This window comes from Diachasma alloeum, unplaced genomic scaffold (genome assembly GCF_001412515.2).
Source record: "Diachasma alloeum isolate Michigan unplaced genomic scaffold, Dall2.0 Dall_scaffold_00472, whole genome shotgun sequence".
In the NCBI taxonomy this organism is placed as follows: domain Eukaryota; kingdom Metazoa; phylum Arthropoda; class Insecta; order Hymenoptera; family Braconidae; genus Diachasma; species Diachasma alloeum.
Genome location: NW_021680605.1, coordinates 205,549 through 221,982, shown reverse-complemented (window position 1 = coordinate 221,982; position 16,434 = coordinate 205,549). Strand labels below are relative to the sequence as shown.

Below are 16,434 nucleotides of genomic sequence, written 5' to 3'. Positions count from 1 at the left end.
GATGATCGGTTAGCTTGTTCTCAAATGCGAGGTGGGAATAGGCACATGGATATGAAAATTAATTAATATGATAAGTAATTGTTCAAACTTCTAATATTTGTTTGGGATAGGTCCTCCCCTGTAAAAATTCAATAATTTTTTTCAGGGAATGAAGAAATGCAATATTAAATACACCTTTAGGGTAAAACCAATTTTAAGGTAATATTTAATGCAGAACCAACATTTATCTCGGAGTTGCAATTTTGGTGAAATTAGGAACGCGGAGAAGAAAAAAGTAGAACAATTACTGTGGTGTACTGTAAAATGGGTTCACTTCGCCGAGTAAGGCCGAATTCTGACGCAAGCTCATTGGAAATTTTAGTGGGCTATATATTGAGCGAAAAAACGAACAGATTGTTAAACAAGTCTTGTTCGGACCAAAGAAATCACAAGTTAAAAATTACCAAATACTAAATTGTTTAATTTCAAAAAATTTTCCTCAGGTTATCGTGCCTACAAGAATGAAAAAACGGCAATGTCTCGAAAATTTTGTATGAATGGGTCTAAATATTTTGATAGTCCTAGATAAAAGCCGTCGAGACGAGTATTTTGAAAAAAAATCGAATCCATTCAGTAGTTTGTGGAATATTACACAAAAGGTTGTCTAATAATTTATGTGTTTATTTCGGTAATTAATATTTTATTTCGTGAAATAGATGAATTGAACATTATATCATTTACCTTAATGATTTATTTGAATATTCCACATGAGGAGGTCACAATATTTCAGTTCGTTTTTGTTACTTTTGTAACCAAATCAGGGATCCCCATCAATATTAAATTTCTGTAATATTACAAGAATTTGACCCTTACATTAATGAAGATTCAAAATATGTTGATTCAATTTTTCAAATAATATAATATTAATAATCTAATTTTTTACGAATAATGATGTATTTAAAATTTGTTGATCTGAAACTGTAAATTTACTACTAAGTGAATAATTCAAATTTCTTGAAAGGGGATTATCGATTACACAAGTAATCGTCAATTTTCCTACCTTAATTATTAATTGATAAAATATTTGAAAATTTGAATATTTGAATTGATGATAGGGGAGGATGGGGCAAAACGGCCCCCCTTCAATCGTCAATATTTTCCGATTCAATAATCCGATTGGGATGAGTTAGAGCTCGTTTTGAAGAATGAAAAATTATCTTCAAAATGAAGTTGAAACTGGGAATTTTCACAATGTCATTCACAAGTTATTGACAATTGAAGGGGGGCCGTTTTGCCCCACCCTCCCCTANTTCCCCTACTTAAGTACTCAAAAAATTTCAAGAGTGATGTTATGTAATGAAGAGCTACAATATGAAGTGTAATAAAATATTACAAATTTGGCTATTCCGGACCCAAATAGATTCTTATTTTGTATTTTTAATATTACGCAATTTGTATACAAAAATTTATATTCCTTAAATCTTGACGGGAGAAACTGTTATGTGAAATGAATAAATAAATATAAAAAAAAAATTCAAATTTCACCGGTTTTCAAATTTCACGCGGCCATTTCCGCCCGAGGGCCTTCAGCCAGGGAATGTTGAATGTGGAGTGGGTTTTTTCACTTCGAAAATCTGTGGAATATTCGGCTTGAAAATTGTGTTAAATTTTCAGATGAATATTAAGTGGAAATTTGTGATGAAAAATACCGACGGTAGTGGCCGTGCGGTTAGAGTGCTAGACTCGTATGCCAATGATCCGGGTTCGCTTCCCGGCACCGGCGATCAAAATTTATAGCGCTCTAATCTCACAGTTTCACTGCCGAGCGGTAGTCCCGTCAAAAGGACGACGACTGTACCAGGGCAGGTTTTCCCTCGAATGAGGTTTTCCCTCCCTTCGGCAAATGCGGTACAGGGGGTTAAGGGGGGTGGGAAGGGAACAAATCGTAAAGATCCGAAAGGGTATACGAGAAGAAAAAATTAAATGTGATGAAAAATTGGTGTGGAATTTTGGCCCGGCCGGGGCTCGAACCTGGAAGCTTGAGGTTGTTAATCTCAGGCTGCTAACAAGTGCGGCACACAGCCGGGTTAATAAATAGAATTTGCTCAATGCTTCCAAATACAATTGAATGGATGAATATAAAGAGTAATAAGTAAACGAACCGTGCATGGTACAGGTCGGGAAACAAGAGAGCAAGTTCAATTGAGTAAGGTGCGAAGTCACTCGCCAAATCACGAGCGCCACATTTGGAGAAATTAATAAATTCTTTCACTCGCCCAGATAAATTGACGCGGGACATTCAAAGGACAATTGAACCATTACAGTTGCATATCTCAGGAACTACTTGGCCGATTGCACGCATCCAAAATACCAACGTTTAGTATCATAAGAACTAGGATTATATCAAACTGTAACTTGCTATCTCCATTCTCTCTTAAGTTATCGTGCGTACAAGATTTTTCATGCACCATCGGAAGAAGGGCAACATCTCCAAATTTAGTATTAGGGGGTATATGTATTTTGATTGATCTAGATAGAAACCATAGAGACGAGTATTTTGAAACATGAAAAATTGAAATCCGTGCCATAGATTTTGAGATATTGAAGAAAAATTGTATGATCGATTGAAAAGCTTCCGGAGCTAACTCCCATTCTGTCTCTGACGGTAACTTTCGCGATTCTTCGTCTGCCTCCACATTATCCCTAGATTTTATATAAGAAGCAAAAACTAATATTCTTCTGCCCTCACACCATTGCCATAATTCCTTACTTCTTTTTTGAAGATTGGGGTATTGAACACTCCCCTTCTTGTTAATGCACGCAATGGCTGTGGTGTTGTCGACACGTAAAAGAATTTGACAGTCACTCGAATCTCGAGCAAACCATCTTAGACCCTTGCTAGCAGCTATAATTTCTAACTCATTAATGTGATAACTTCTCTGGTCAGTGTTCCAATTCCCTCTAGCTCTTTCCCGTTGCAGAATGCTCCCCAGCCTGTTAAGGAAGCGTCTGTAAAAATTTGTAAGGTATATGTATCGTCAAGAATGAGTTTACGAGCTGACAAAATATTATTTATCCACCAACGAATATCTTCTTGAATAAATGATGGTAAAATCATTTTCGCAGAATAATCCTCCAAAGATCGTTTTAGAGCTAGAAATTTAGCTCGTTCGAGACCTTTTACGTAAACAGAGCCATATTCTACTGCGGGACATACTGATACTAATTTTTCAATAAATTGTGATAAGTCTCGAATTTTGCAAGTTTTGAGAGTAACAAATTTTTCCGCTAAGGATTTAACGTGACATTTCGTCTCTTGTGGTAAGGTAATACAAGGTACTGAGCTGTCGATGACGAAACCTAGAAATTTTACCGAGGTAGAGGGTGAAAATTGACATTTTTTGTCATTAAGTATGAAGCCCAAATCTGTCAATAATTCGTACGTTGCTTTGACATTAGAGTTACAGTCTTCCACTGTATCTCCTAGAAGCAAAAAATCATCAATGTACATGACTGATAAATTACCTGCCATTCTCAGATTATTCACAACTGGTTTTAACGTTTTTGTGAAAACCTGAGGTGCAGTATTAAGTCCAAATGGAAGACAGTTGAATTCATATAATTCATTTTTGAAAGAAAAACGTAGAAATTTCCTGTCACTCTTTGCAATTGAGATAACAAAGTAGACATCCTTGAGATCAATTTTTGTCATATAACAATCCTTGTTAACTAATCGTCTGACTATTTTCATATCTTCCATTTTAAACTTTGGTGGTTCTATAAATTTATTGAGCTTTTTCAAATCAAGAATAAATCTTTTATCACCATTGGATTTATCTAACAAGAAATACGAAGATACGAACTGTCCTGGGCATGAGACACACTTCGATATTGCTCGCTCTGTAAGTAATTTTTGTATCATCGTTTGTGTTAATTCTATGTCCTCTGAGGAAAGATGAGGCTCAGGTGGAAGGTAAGACTGTACAGGGCAATGGGTGAATGGAATTTTATATCCCCTTATCGCCGACAGAACAAAAGGATCAGAGGTTAGGTTCTTCCATTGGAAATAAAACTCTGATAATCTTCCTACTACCTGCCCCTCAGTAATACCTACATTTAGCGATGGTGACGAGAGCTTCTGTGATGCCCCCCCTTGCGTGGAGTCTTCGATGATGATGACTTCGTCTTGAGAGGGCCCCTGGAGTTTAAATGACTCGTTGATGGCTTTTTCGGATGATTTTNCGTAGGACTGTACAGGGCAATGGGTGAATGGAATTTTATATCCCCTTATCGCCGACAGAACAAAAGGATCAGAGGTTAGGTTCTTCCATTGGAAATAAAACTCTGATAATCTTCCTACTACCTGCCCCTCAGTAATACCTACATTTAGCGATGGTGACGAGAGCTTCTGTGATGCCCCCCCTTGCGTGGAGTCTTCGATGATGATGACTTCGTCTTGAGAGGGCCCCTGGAGTTTAAATGACTCGTTGATGGCTTTTTCGGATGATTTTGCTGCTGGCGTACGTTTGAAGTTGCTTGGTGATTGGATCCTGTTCGTGGCTGAGATGTTTGGAACTTCGTAGTACTCTTGATAGATTTTCCCACCGCCTCTGCTGATTTGATAGCCTCCTCTAGCGTTGCTCCGAATAATAGACCCTCTACCTTCTTGTTGTCACTAATAGCTCTCTTTACAATAGGGCTTAGAGATGGCAAAATCATTGCACGTCTAGACAGAGAAATTTGATGATGCAGTCCCGCCAGAATCCAGCTTGAATCATTGAGAGCTGATATCAGCTGAGTGTAGTTGATATCTACAACAGGCTTCTCACATGATTCTTTTGCCCTCAGTGCCCACAAGAGTCCAATGCCAAGTGCAGATAGAGCTGTGCCCAATTGTGTTTGTATCGTAGCCTGGTAAAAATCTTTCCTTTGGACTAGTTGATTTATTGCTGACTTAATTACCGGGTTAAGTTCTGGTGGTCTAAGTGAAGTGCAATTCTTTGGAGGGGGGTATTTCTTAATGTACTCCTCATAAGAATCTTTCGTAAGCCCTTCTTGTAAGATTTTCGACCACCTCTCAGCAATTTGTGGGTGTATGTCATTGCCCCATGTTTGGTCATTGATTGGGACAACACCTAGGAGGTTAATAACTTCCTCTGATAGCATCATTTCATCGGTTTTACCTGATGATGGGCCCTCAGCTGACGGTTCAGTCCTCCGCTGAGTGTTTTCCCCAGAATTCACATTCAGGTCGTTTTGATTATTTTGATCACCATTTGTGGCCGACGGGGCTGGTTCTGTCCTGTCGTCGATGTGGATAGGCTCTCCGTCGCTAACCTCGGGCCGCTGCTTGTCTCTATGCAACTGTCTGGGGCGTGACAACTCTCTCGGAGATTGCTCACCGCTATAACGACAGGATTCGTAGCTGGGTGTACGTGAACGAGAATATCTGAGACGTGACGTACCTCTCGGGTAACGCTCGCCGCCGTAGCGATATTTCGTTTGAGACTGCCTGGAAAATGATGACGATCTGCTTGATGAAGAATTTGAATAATTGCGACGACGGCTTGGCCTGTGACGCTCGGCCCTAACCTCTCGCTCTAGTCGACGTACTTTCCGCTTTAGACTGTCCAAATAATCATCTTCCGAGTCGATATGCCTGCGCCTCCTGCTCCTCCACTCTTTCCCCGATGCGCTCATGGTTGATTTTCCTATTCTTTATACTTATTTTCTGATTTTTTCTGTCGAGAACAAAAAAGATGGAATTTTTGAGACCGCACACAAAAACGTAATGACGGTTGGAGAGACGGGTTTAGTTGAATGCACGGTCGCTACTGGGGAGGGCGGTAGAGTAGTAATTCAAATTTGAATTTCTTTGGGATTTTCTGTGAGACCAAGCAGCTAAGACGCTACTACCTATTTGATCTCGAGGACGAGACAGCGCAATATAATTAAATTTGAATAAGTTGTTATACACTGTTGAAAATTTTCGTCTGAATTTTCTATGTCAAATTACGAAAATTTTTATCGTGTTCAAGTTCCACTGAAATTTCAGAAAATCTTGTCAGTGAAAAATCAAATATTCCATTGATTTCCTGTTGAAATGAGCTAGAAATCAATAAAATACATGATTTTTCAGTTTAATTAATCTGTGAAAATTCTGAAGAATCAGGAAAATTCAGGGAAAAATTGAAAATTCATGTCATTTTGTTTCTGAAGATTCATGTTTCTATGAAAATTCAACCAAATTGTGAAATTTCTAACTCACTCCCACTGAAAACTCATAAATTTCCGTTAATTTTACTTAAAAATCGAAATTTCATAACCATTTTCTCCCTAAATCCGATTCAATGTCACTATCATGAGATTTACTACAATATCTTCCATGAAATTTCAAAAAATTGCTAACAATGTATCTCAGGAACCACTGAACTGACCGGGCTGAAACAGCCCAAAGTTGAGCTCAATCATAGCTACAATGAACCAAAATTTCAGAATTTTATCTACAAATTTCACCGTATTTATGATCAATTTTCTAAAAACTAATCACCAAAAACCCAAGTTATCTCAAACAAACACACAGACATGACCCTAAAAACATAATTTCTTCACATTTCATAAAATTCTAGACTAGGTGCAATCAAAATTAGAAAATTGAAAAATCCATCAAATACAAGGCTTCCATTCGGAAGCGAAAATAATTAAGTATTGCAAGTGTTTAAGCTGCCGAAAAATGAGAATTTCAATCAATTGAGTATTCAACAAAAAAATTATTTGAATTTCCCTAATTTTAATTTATTTTCTTGGACTAATTAAATTCAAATTAACACCTTCCATGGATTTTTCGTCATGTCATCATTTTTCAATCACGAAATTCTTTGAAATTACAATGGAATTTTTTTCATAAAAATTTCCAACCATTGCACTAGAATTTGCAACCCGAAATTCTCGAAAGTACACCTCCATTCAAATCTCCAGTGAATCTAAAAAAAATCTTTTCGCAATGAAAATAAACTGCTACCATCGACTTTTATTTATCCAACCTAACCCTCCCCTCACCATCAACTCCTCCAATTCAATTTCCCGTCTATAATCACCAAAAATATGAACAATATTTTCCTCCCGTCTCTAAAATCCAAATAACATATCATTCCTACAAATTTCGCAGCATTCATGTTGAATTTTCTAAAAATTAATTAACAAAAACCCAAGTTGTCACATACATACACACAGACATGACCCGAAAAAGATAATTTCTTCGCGAATCATAACATTCTAGACCGATTAAGAAAAAACCTGTTGTCCATTGCACAGGTGTAATTTTAGTAGTTTTTTTGCTAATAAATTAGCAATTTGCTTCCCAATGGATTAATCGAATTAAAACAAAAATTTTTATCGAAGTATCGAAGTGCATATTCGGTTCCTACTTTTTTCTGTTACTAATTTCAGATTAGTGGGATCCTGCCCGAAATTCAATCTCAGGAGAATTTTAATAGATTTATTTTTCAATGATAATTTGAAATCAAATTCCTAGTGAACGGAATGTTTAAAACTAAATGGCAACAGGGGACGAGAAAAACGCAAAAAACGTGAAAATCGATTTCTGAGCATTCTTTTGAGCCTAGAACATTCATGATCAAGGTTGAACTTGGTTCAACCGTGGACCAACCCTGCGTTAACTTTTGGTCAACTTTGGGTCAACTTTAGCTTGACCTTGGGTCAACCTTGGCTTGACCACAGATCAACCTTGAGTTGCCAAGGTTGACCTTGGCTTGACGTGTTGATTAAACCTTGATTAAAACTTAAGGAAACCTTGGTTAAGCCTTGATTAAGCCATGATTAATCTTCGACTAAATCCTCATTGAACCCCGACTAAGCCTTGACTAAACAACGACTGAATTCTGACTAAACCCTGGCTAAACTTCGGCTAAATCTCGATGAAGCCCCGACTAAACCCTGACTAAACTGCGATTAAATCCCGACTAAACCCTGACTAAAACCCGACTAAACTCTGATTAAACCTCAATTAAATGCTTTTTAAGGCTATAATTTCAAAGCAAATGATGCAATCGCAACTATCTTCGAACTTGACCGAGACAGAATCCAAACGAATATTTTAAGCCATAATTGAAAAGAATTCGATGATTATTTTTCAAATGATCGTCGAAAAACTAAATTTGAAATAAAGCTGACATACATACATACATACATACAGACATGATCTAAAAACAGCATATTCGAACTCCTGAGGCCAAAATTAGTCATCCTGACACAAAAAAATGGAAATTTCAGATTCAACAAATACAATGCTTCCATGTGGAATCTAAATTATAAAATCGAAAAATCGGTCAAATAATTGGAAAGCAAAAATCCCAGATTTTTTGAAGACCTTGAAAAAAACAGGTGGCTGGATGTACGAAGAATCTGTCATATGCGGAATTTCACATTTCCTAGACAATTTCACTCAACAATTTCAGTATTTAGTAAAGAATATTGACCCATTTAATGGCCACTTCCGCATCAATGTGCAAATTTATTGTGCCAAAAGCTGTTATGAAAAATGACGACATCCCACGGAAATGCATTTATAATGCACCATAAAGCATTAAAGAAAATGACATAACAATTTTAGGTGCAGGCTTTTGCAGGCAGTCTGGTGTTACGTACTTTACGACCATTGAAATAAATACAAAGAGGTCATTGCGAGGGCGCTGAAACGGATAGACCCCGGTTATATAGTAGGGAGAAGTTCGCTTCATTGACAATGTAACAGCCCTCACCAGCAATTTGCATCGCTTTCTTCTTGTTTCGTTCAGGCTGTCCATTATTTGATACCGAAGGTGTCGGTTGTGCTCCTCACCTTGAATCGTTAATCATCAAGGACACAGGTCTACCTCCAAGTATCCTCAGATAACCGGAAGAGACGTGATATCTGTTCTCACTTGTAACCCCTAAATATTGTACTTTGTGTTCCCAACGCGTAAGGCAAACGTGACTGACAATTGTCAACACTTCCGTTCCATCGGAAATTGGTATCACTTTACGAAAAACATTTTGTATCAAATTTTAAACAACTGGCGTTTATAGAAATTATATAAATTGTTTTTTCTGGAAACAGTTAAGATCCAACCATTTGCAATCATCAAATTTGTCAACTAAATGGTGTGAGAAAAATTAAAAAAAAATCAGGAATATTCAGCGTCATTCAATATACATTTTGCACTATATTATTATTTTTTTAAACATTCATTGTTTATAAATGAATAATTAAAATTGTTTAAACTTTCGGAAACCTCATTTTTTTGGGCATGAAATGGAATTTCTCGTAAAATTCTGAATATGAATAAATTTGTTATGATTCCGAACAAATGATTTTAATGATGAAAAATTGATTGTTTATCAATTATTTACAGAAAATGCTCTTACTTTTCAAAAATTACTATTTTTTAATGAATACATTAATCTTCCTCCAAAAGTAAACTTTCTAATTTTTTTTCAGATCTGTAAAATGTTTTCTGATGGTTTAATATCGATATTCAAATTCAGACCTGCGAAGTTTAAATAATAAAATCATTGTAAAATATCCATAAATTTAGGGTCAAATGGATAACTCAAATGATGTTCAACTACAAGAGTAGAAAAGCAGTTGACTAGAGAAAAAATAGCGAAAGTACTTGGATATCCTTAAGGGGTAACAGAAGGCTACCGTTTCCTCGGAATTTTCAAACAAATTTCCTGCTCAAAGTTATTAATATTTTTGAACCCAAAGCACATTGATCTTCATTATCGCTTCCTGGAGATTAATGTGCTTAGATTTGTAAAAATATCGATAACTTTCAGCAGGAAATTTGTTCAAAAAATTGGAAAATCAGCACCATTCTGTTACTCCTTAAGGTACCAGAAGTTAGTCCCTATAGATTTCCGGAAAAAATTCTAAATGACTTAATTTATAACATTCTCATAAGTAATTGAGTTTTTCTATTCTCATGTGTTGTTAATGAAGGCAACAATAACTGTTTGAATCAAATAAGAAATGATTTCACAAAATTTCCATTTTTGCTTTTAGACTTTGTCTAAAAATTGCAGAAGCATACTGCTAATTTATTAGCAAAAAAAACTATACTGTATGCAATACAAGAGCATTTTTCCACTTGTTTAGAGTTGAATATCGTAAAAACTATGTACTATAAAGTTTACAAAAATTCACGGTATTCGGAATTTATCGATCTCCTACGGATTCGGTTTTTAAGAACATCGTAAGAATGCTTTTTTCATAAGATCGAAAAATCAGGTTCGGGGGAAAACCATAATCCCCGGCCTATGCCTCACGTTCTAGAAGCCCACATTTCATTATTTATCATCTCCTAAACTGTGAAGTACACCTAGTTAAATTTTTTTCAATAGCTAGGGAATATTATAAACATTACCTGTGAAAAATATACGAACAATCGTAAGATAAACCTGTTTTCTAAGGATATACCTCAAGGAACTTGTTTGATTTCTTTCAGAATGAACTGGTAGACCGTGGGGTTCGATTAAAGGTGCATTGCTTCAACTTTTGTTGTTGGAGATGGCTCGAGGCAGGAGCAAGATAAAAAAAATAATTTTCATGAATCTATTCTTAATGTTTAATAGCACAATTCCTTGAAATTTCAGTGGAACCGTTACTCGATAAAAAGAACTCCAAGAAGTGCACTACTATCGAGTTAAAAAGTATAGACCCCTGGCGCTGCAGGATTTTTCGGATTGCAACATTCCTAAATATTAATATCATTTTTTTCCTTAGAAATATATTCTAGATATACCAAATAACCATGAGAAACATGAAGTTGAATGTGTTGGGTTATTGTTCATTGCAAGCACAACCTCTGAAGTTGAGGCCCAGGGGTCTATTCTTTTCAATCCGATAGAAATTTCCACTAAACCTTTTCGATCCAATCCTCACCCATGCAAAAATTCAACGATTCAATACGAATTTTTTTTATTGATCTATTGATCCCATTACATATTTCATGCTCCAACTACTTTGCACCTGATGTAAAAAAAAAATTAGGGGAAAGAAAATACATTATCTCTCTGGAATTAAATTCGTTCCTTATCCAGATTACTTAACCGAATGGAAAGAACGACTCCTTATTAAGCTTCGTGACTCTCGAAAAACCACCTGGCAAACACTTGTATTTGATTAGTTGGCGTTGTCAAGAATACCGTACATTGTCGTAACATCGATCCCCCGAAGTACATGGGCGTCATTCATCCTCCTTTTCCTCAATCTTTTTGTAAATTCACGGTATCCATTACATCCAACTCCTCGTCTGCACGAGGATACTACCATCGGACGGAAATTTGAGGCAGCCCCGTCGAAGGGAGAGCCATACCATGTCTAAAATTATCCAGCCACTGCTATTGTATGTACGAGGCAATGGCACATAGTAAGTCAAAGGCACTGTCGTTATCGGGTTATATAATACGTAAGCCGGGATTCTTGAGATCTCAAACGATTGGTGAGAGAAGGATGGAAAAACATTTGGATGGGGTTTTACACGTGGCACAGTAACATCGTTTGGAGCTTCGAATTCTCACTACTGGTGTTATAATATATCGGTTATGGCTCGATATATATTCAATGATAGCATTTCAGGGGTCAACGTACAAGATAACTTCAGATTTTTACACTCAAGTGAGGATCGCTGTCGTCTCAAGCGAATGAATTTTGGTCATTGTTCAAAGGTGTTGAAATCGGGAAAATTCCGGTAAATACATTCTTGAAAATTCATCGTAATTTTACCCTGAATATTCATGATTTCATTCACAATTCAAATGGGTTGAGGAATTGTCACCTCAGTTTCATTGAATTTTCAGTGAAGTCTGGCAATTTCTAATTTTTGCTTCCGAATGGCTTTGTAATCGGTCGATTTTTCGATTCTCTAATTTTGCTTGGAAATGACTTAGAATGTCATTAAACGTCGAGATATGTTTTTAGAGCCTGTCCATGTGTACGTCCATATATCCCTGCAAAATTCTGGGAATTTTTTAAATAAATTTTCACAAAAAGAGGAGACTCATAATTGGTATTGTTTGGGAGCGCTAAATTTCAGGTCAATCGGTCCAGAGATTTTAAGGATTTTCTACATGCATTCGCAAAAATATAAGAAATTGATGGAATTTTTTTTAAAGCTTCTCCAATCTATTACAGAAACGTATGAAAAATTCTAGATTTTTTTGATACCCCAGAACAAAGTTATGATTTTTTTTAAAAAAGCAATTTAACCCGTGTTCTTATGAGAAATTCACAAAATCTTAGAAAAAAGTCGGAAAAATGCTTCTATCGTGATGAAACTTTGCACACAGTTAAAAAATGATCAAACGCACAATCGCTATATTTTTTTTAATCGATCAGATCAATAATTTGGAACGAAAAGTTGGAAAAACATTAAAAATTTTTGGTCGACTGAAATTCCTGCACGCGCAGCTACAACATGCGACAACGTCGCAACAGTTCTAGGGATAAATGGGAACGCGCCAAATACCAAAGGGCATAGTATTACTGTTGCTCCGTGGATAGGTGAATGGATAAAATCTGTGAACGAAGTTATAAATGAAAGAAATTATGCTTCGTGAAAAATATAAGAAAGTACGATTAACGTTTTTTTTATCTTGTGAAACGGTTAAACAGTTTTCCCGTTGAAACGTAAGATAGATGACATCGTGGCCAGTGATGAGTGATGAGGTTATGTGACTGGAGCGCATTTTGAGAGAGAACTGAAGAGAAATTACACATACACTGAACTAAAATATTCCACAAAATTTCACACAAAATTTTTTATAATTGTTTTTATAATATAATTTTTATAATTTATAATTATAATTGTTGAAGTTATAATTGTTTTAGTTGTCGGTTAGAATGCGGAGGTAAACAGTCTACAGTGGCTGGGGAGCCAATGTTACCAACTCGCCTCACCCAAATTTTCTAGTGGGTGACGTTGCCTCTGTTGCGGACTGAATTTTTATTATTTTAACAATTATTAAATACAATTATAAAAAATTTCTAATGTAATTGACGTATTGCCATGATGAATATATGATATTAAAAAAATTTTAATCCCAGTAAAGTCGCCAAATAGCACCTCAACGAGGTAATTGAAAACTCGATTTTTTCATGTTCAGGGATTGTCACACTTACGAAAGTCATACCCATCCACACCCGCACACCCCCCCGCTACGGTGCATGTAGAAAATCCTTAAGATAGCGATTCCGAAAACTATTTGTTTTCTCAATATCTCAAAAACTACTGCATCAAATGAAGTTTTTTGGTGTCAAAATATTCCGTATGATAATATCTATCTAATCGGACCATAATGTGCCTAGCCAACTATTGCGAGTCGCCCAGTAATTGACATTTTTCATGTTTGTGATAAAATTGATGTGAACACGACAACGCTTGAAAAAATTGAGATAGGAAGTTGAAATTTGATAGGATTCTAGCTCTTCCTATACTACCGGCTGGGATTTCAGATGGGCGAAATCGAATAAGTAGTTTTAAAGATATTCAATTTTTTGTATAAAACTATATTGTTCAATACCTGAAAAATTATTCATCCGGTATAAAGTTTTTTTTCAAAATATTCGTCTTGATGTCTCCTATCTAGTTCTTTCAAAATATTCATACCCATTCCTGCAAAGTTTACGAGATATTGGCGTTTTTCCATTTCTTTTGCCTGAAAGTTGCTTTAACGTTCTATTACATGAGTGAAGGATGTGGTAAAGTTCCAAGATGTTGAGGACTAGTTAGTATCATCGCGTTGCACTTCTGTGTAAAATTCCAGATTGATCGATTCAATACTTTTTGAAATAGAGCAGTTGATGTAAAAAACGTTGTTCACATAAAATAACATATCGTTGTTCTATCATTGATTTTCACATGGAAACATTTCTTAAAAATAGGGTCGTGTAGATATGCTTATCCCACTGGATAAAACCGAAATTTAATTCTCAATTTTAAAAGGTCAAACGTTTCGAGGAAACGTATTCAACAAAAATTGCCACTTTTCAATTAAAAAATGAAATTTCTGCGGATTCATTCGGAAGCTTACTACCAATGGAATTGGTAGAAATAAAAAATGAAAAAGACAAATAACGCATCAAGTAACGGTTACATGCCTTCTGACAGAAAGGCTCGGTTCCCTGCTTGTTTCCTCTTAAGGATAACCAGGTAACTTTCATAGTTTGGTACATTATAGATTCAATCATTTTCAAACATCAAATTTGTCAATTAAATTGCGTGAAAAAAATTGGAAAAAATCATGAATATTCAACGACATCCAAATTACATTTTGCACAAAATTATTATTTTTTTAGTCATTCGTTGTTTATAAATAAATGACCGAAATTCTTTAAACTTTCGGAAACCTTATTTTTTAACACGAAATCGAGTTCTGGTAAAATTCTGAATATAAATAAATTTGTTACGATTCCCCACAAATGATTCAATGGTGGAAAATTGATTGTTTATGGAATATTTATAAAAATGCTCGTAAATTTAAAAAATTGCAATTTTTTAATTATTTCATCAGTCTTCCTCCAAAAGTAAAGTTTCTCATTTTTTGCGATTTTTAAAATGTTTTCTCACAGTTCAATATAACCGTTTGTTTATAAAGGTTTAAATAAGAAAATTATCGTAAAATTTCCGGAAACTTAGGGTCAAATGGAGCTCAAATGATAGCTTCGATATTCAACTGCAAAAGTAGAAAAGCATTTCACTGAAGAAAAAACAGCCAAGGTATCACTTTCGTAAAAATTACAAGTCGACTGGGCATGAAATTTCGTCATAGAAATTCCATTCGGTAGGAAATTTCCAATTTATAACCAAAAGCATATTGACGATGCTGTGACGAAAGCAATTTGCCACTTGTTTTCTAACAGTGTATCACCAATAATTGGCAATCGGTCTCCAAAAATGAGGGACCCGTCCCTGTAAATCAAAACATTTTGTTCTCTGTAAATCATCATGTTTGGGAATTTCAAATTGATTCTTCCTCACTCCACTCAAACTACTCAACTGGAGTTCATCCATTCTACATTAAATCATGTTTTCGTCCTCATTTTTCAGATGACGTCTGGTAAATGAGATCTAGTCACAGGAATACATATCCCCGCGGTTGCGACACCGCATCGAGCCGCAAAAACCACCACTGATACTCGGAAACATGAGATCTGAATATTAAAATAACGAATGGTAAGTTTTACAATGCGAGTAAGGATGAGGACTCAAGTGCAGGGTGTGTGAAGACGTATTTTTTGTTGCCGCATTTTTTAAAAGAATTCACGAGTGGACACGTAGGTGGACACACGATGCCCCTGTCGAGAGGGTGCGGCTGCCAGCAGCCTAACAACGACGCCAGTATGACCGAGGCATTAGACTGGCTTACGTGTGCCTCGATACGCCTTGTCTACTATGATCACGTGAAGAAATCGTAGGAAGTCCCAGCAGAGCCTTCACTCCAGTCTCAACTTGCGTTTTAATACCACGAGGCTAAATTATTAATGACTTGACATGACGATTTACGTTTCACTATCAGTGATATGTAATTAAGTTTGCTACCGCGTGATTACTGTATGGATTGGCGAGAGTGAAGTAGTTGGTATCATCAATTTATTCGGTATCTTATCGGGAATAGATTGAGCCTCGTAACCGGTGAAACCTGAGAAATTGAATCGTTGAGTTGAAAAGGTTCACCCATTTTTTATTTTGGGAGAGCAGGGGAGGTTGGGGTAAAATGGACACTTGACTTTTTCTCAAATGTTAATGACGGGTTGAAATGTTAATAAAATTTAAGAATTTTTTTCTCATTGCAAAGAACAATTCTTCCCCTTTGTGATGAGCCTAGACTGAGCTCAATTGATAAATTTGTTTCTCAGTTGTGAGTAATTAAAACAAAAGTATAAAGTGTCCATTTTACCCCACTCTCCCCTACTTCAGTTTATTGTAAAGCGATTTGTCTACATGAGTTGTACAGTCGTCTCCACTCATTTCCTGAATTTTAAAAGCAATGTGGTGGAAGGAAATGTGTCAACTCAATTTCGAGAATTATTTTCAAGATTTAAAAAAAATAAATATTCAGGAAAAACAAAAAAATCGGGACGTTATTCCCTTATGGCGTTTTACAACTGCAGGACTGATTTCATTCTGTTTTGGTTTAAATATTACGCAAACTAGTACGTTAGATCCAGATAAATAATTTATTTACGTTGCATAAACTTCATTTAGATCAAGTAAATGAGTTTATTGTAATACCTCTTAATAAAGGCTTTAGTTGGAGTTAAGGTCTATTTTTGTCTGCATTTTTGTTCACACAAAATAAATGTTCTTTGGCATATTTGGTTATTTTGATACCCCATTGTTTTATTCTTCAAAAGTCTGAAAATAAGTAAATTAATCCAAGAATCAGGGATTT

At 35.7% G+C, this 16,434-nt stretch overlaps 1 long non-coding RNA gene across 3 annotated transcripts in view; it reads left to right on the top strand.

The window, feature by feature from the left end:
* Positions 1–15,787, top strand: part of LOC107042466 — a 137,271-nt gene extending 121,484 nt beyond the window's left edge. For all 3 annotated transcript variants that reach the window (XR_001461166.2, XR_001461167.2, XR_001461165.1), the window contains 2 exons: positions 15,090–15,215; positions 15,300–15,787. This is a non-coding gene — a long non-coding RNA (uncharacterized LOC107042466). The remainder of the gene's footprint in view (positions 1–15,089; positions 15,216–15,299) is intronic.
* The last annotated feature ends 647 nt before the right edge of the window (positions 15,788–16,434 follow it).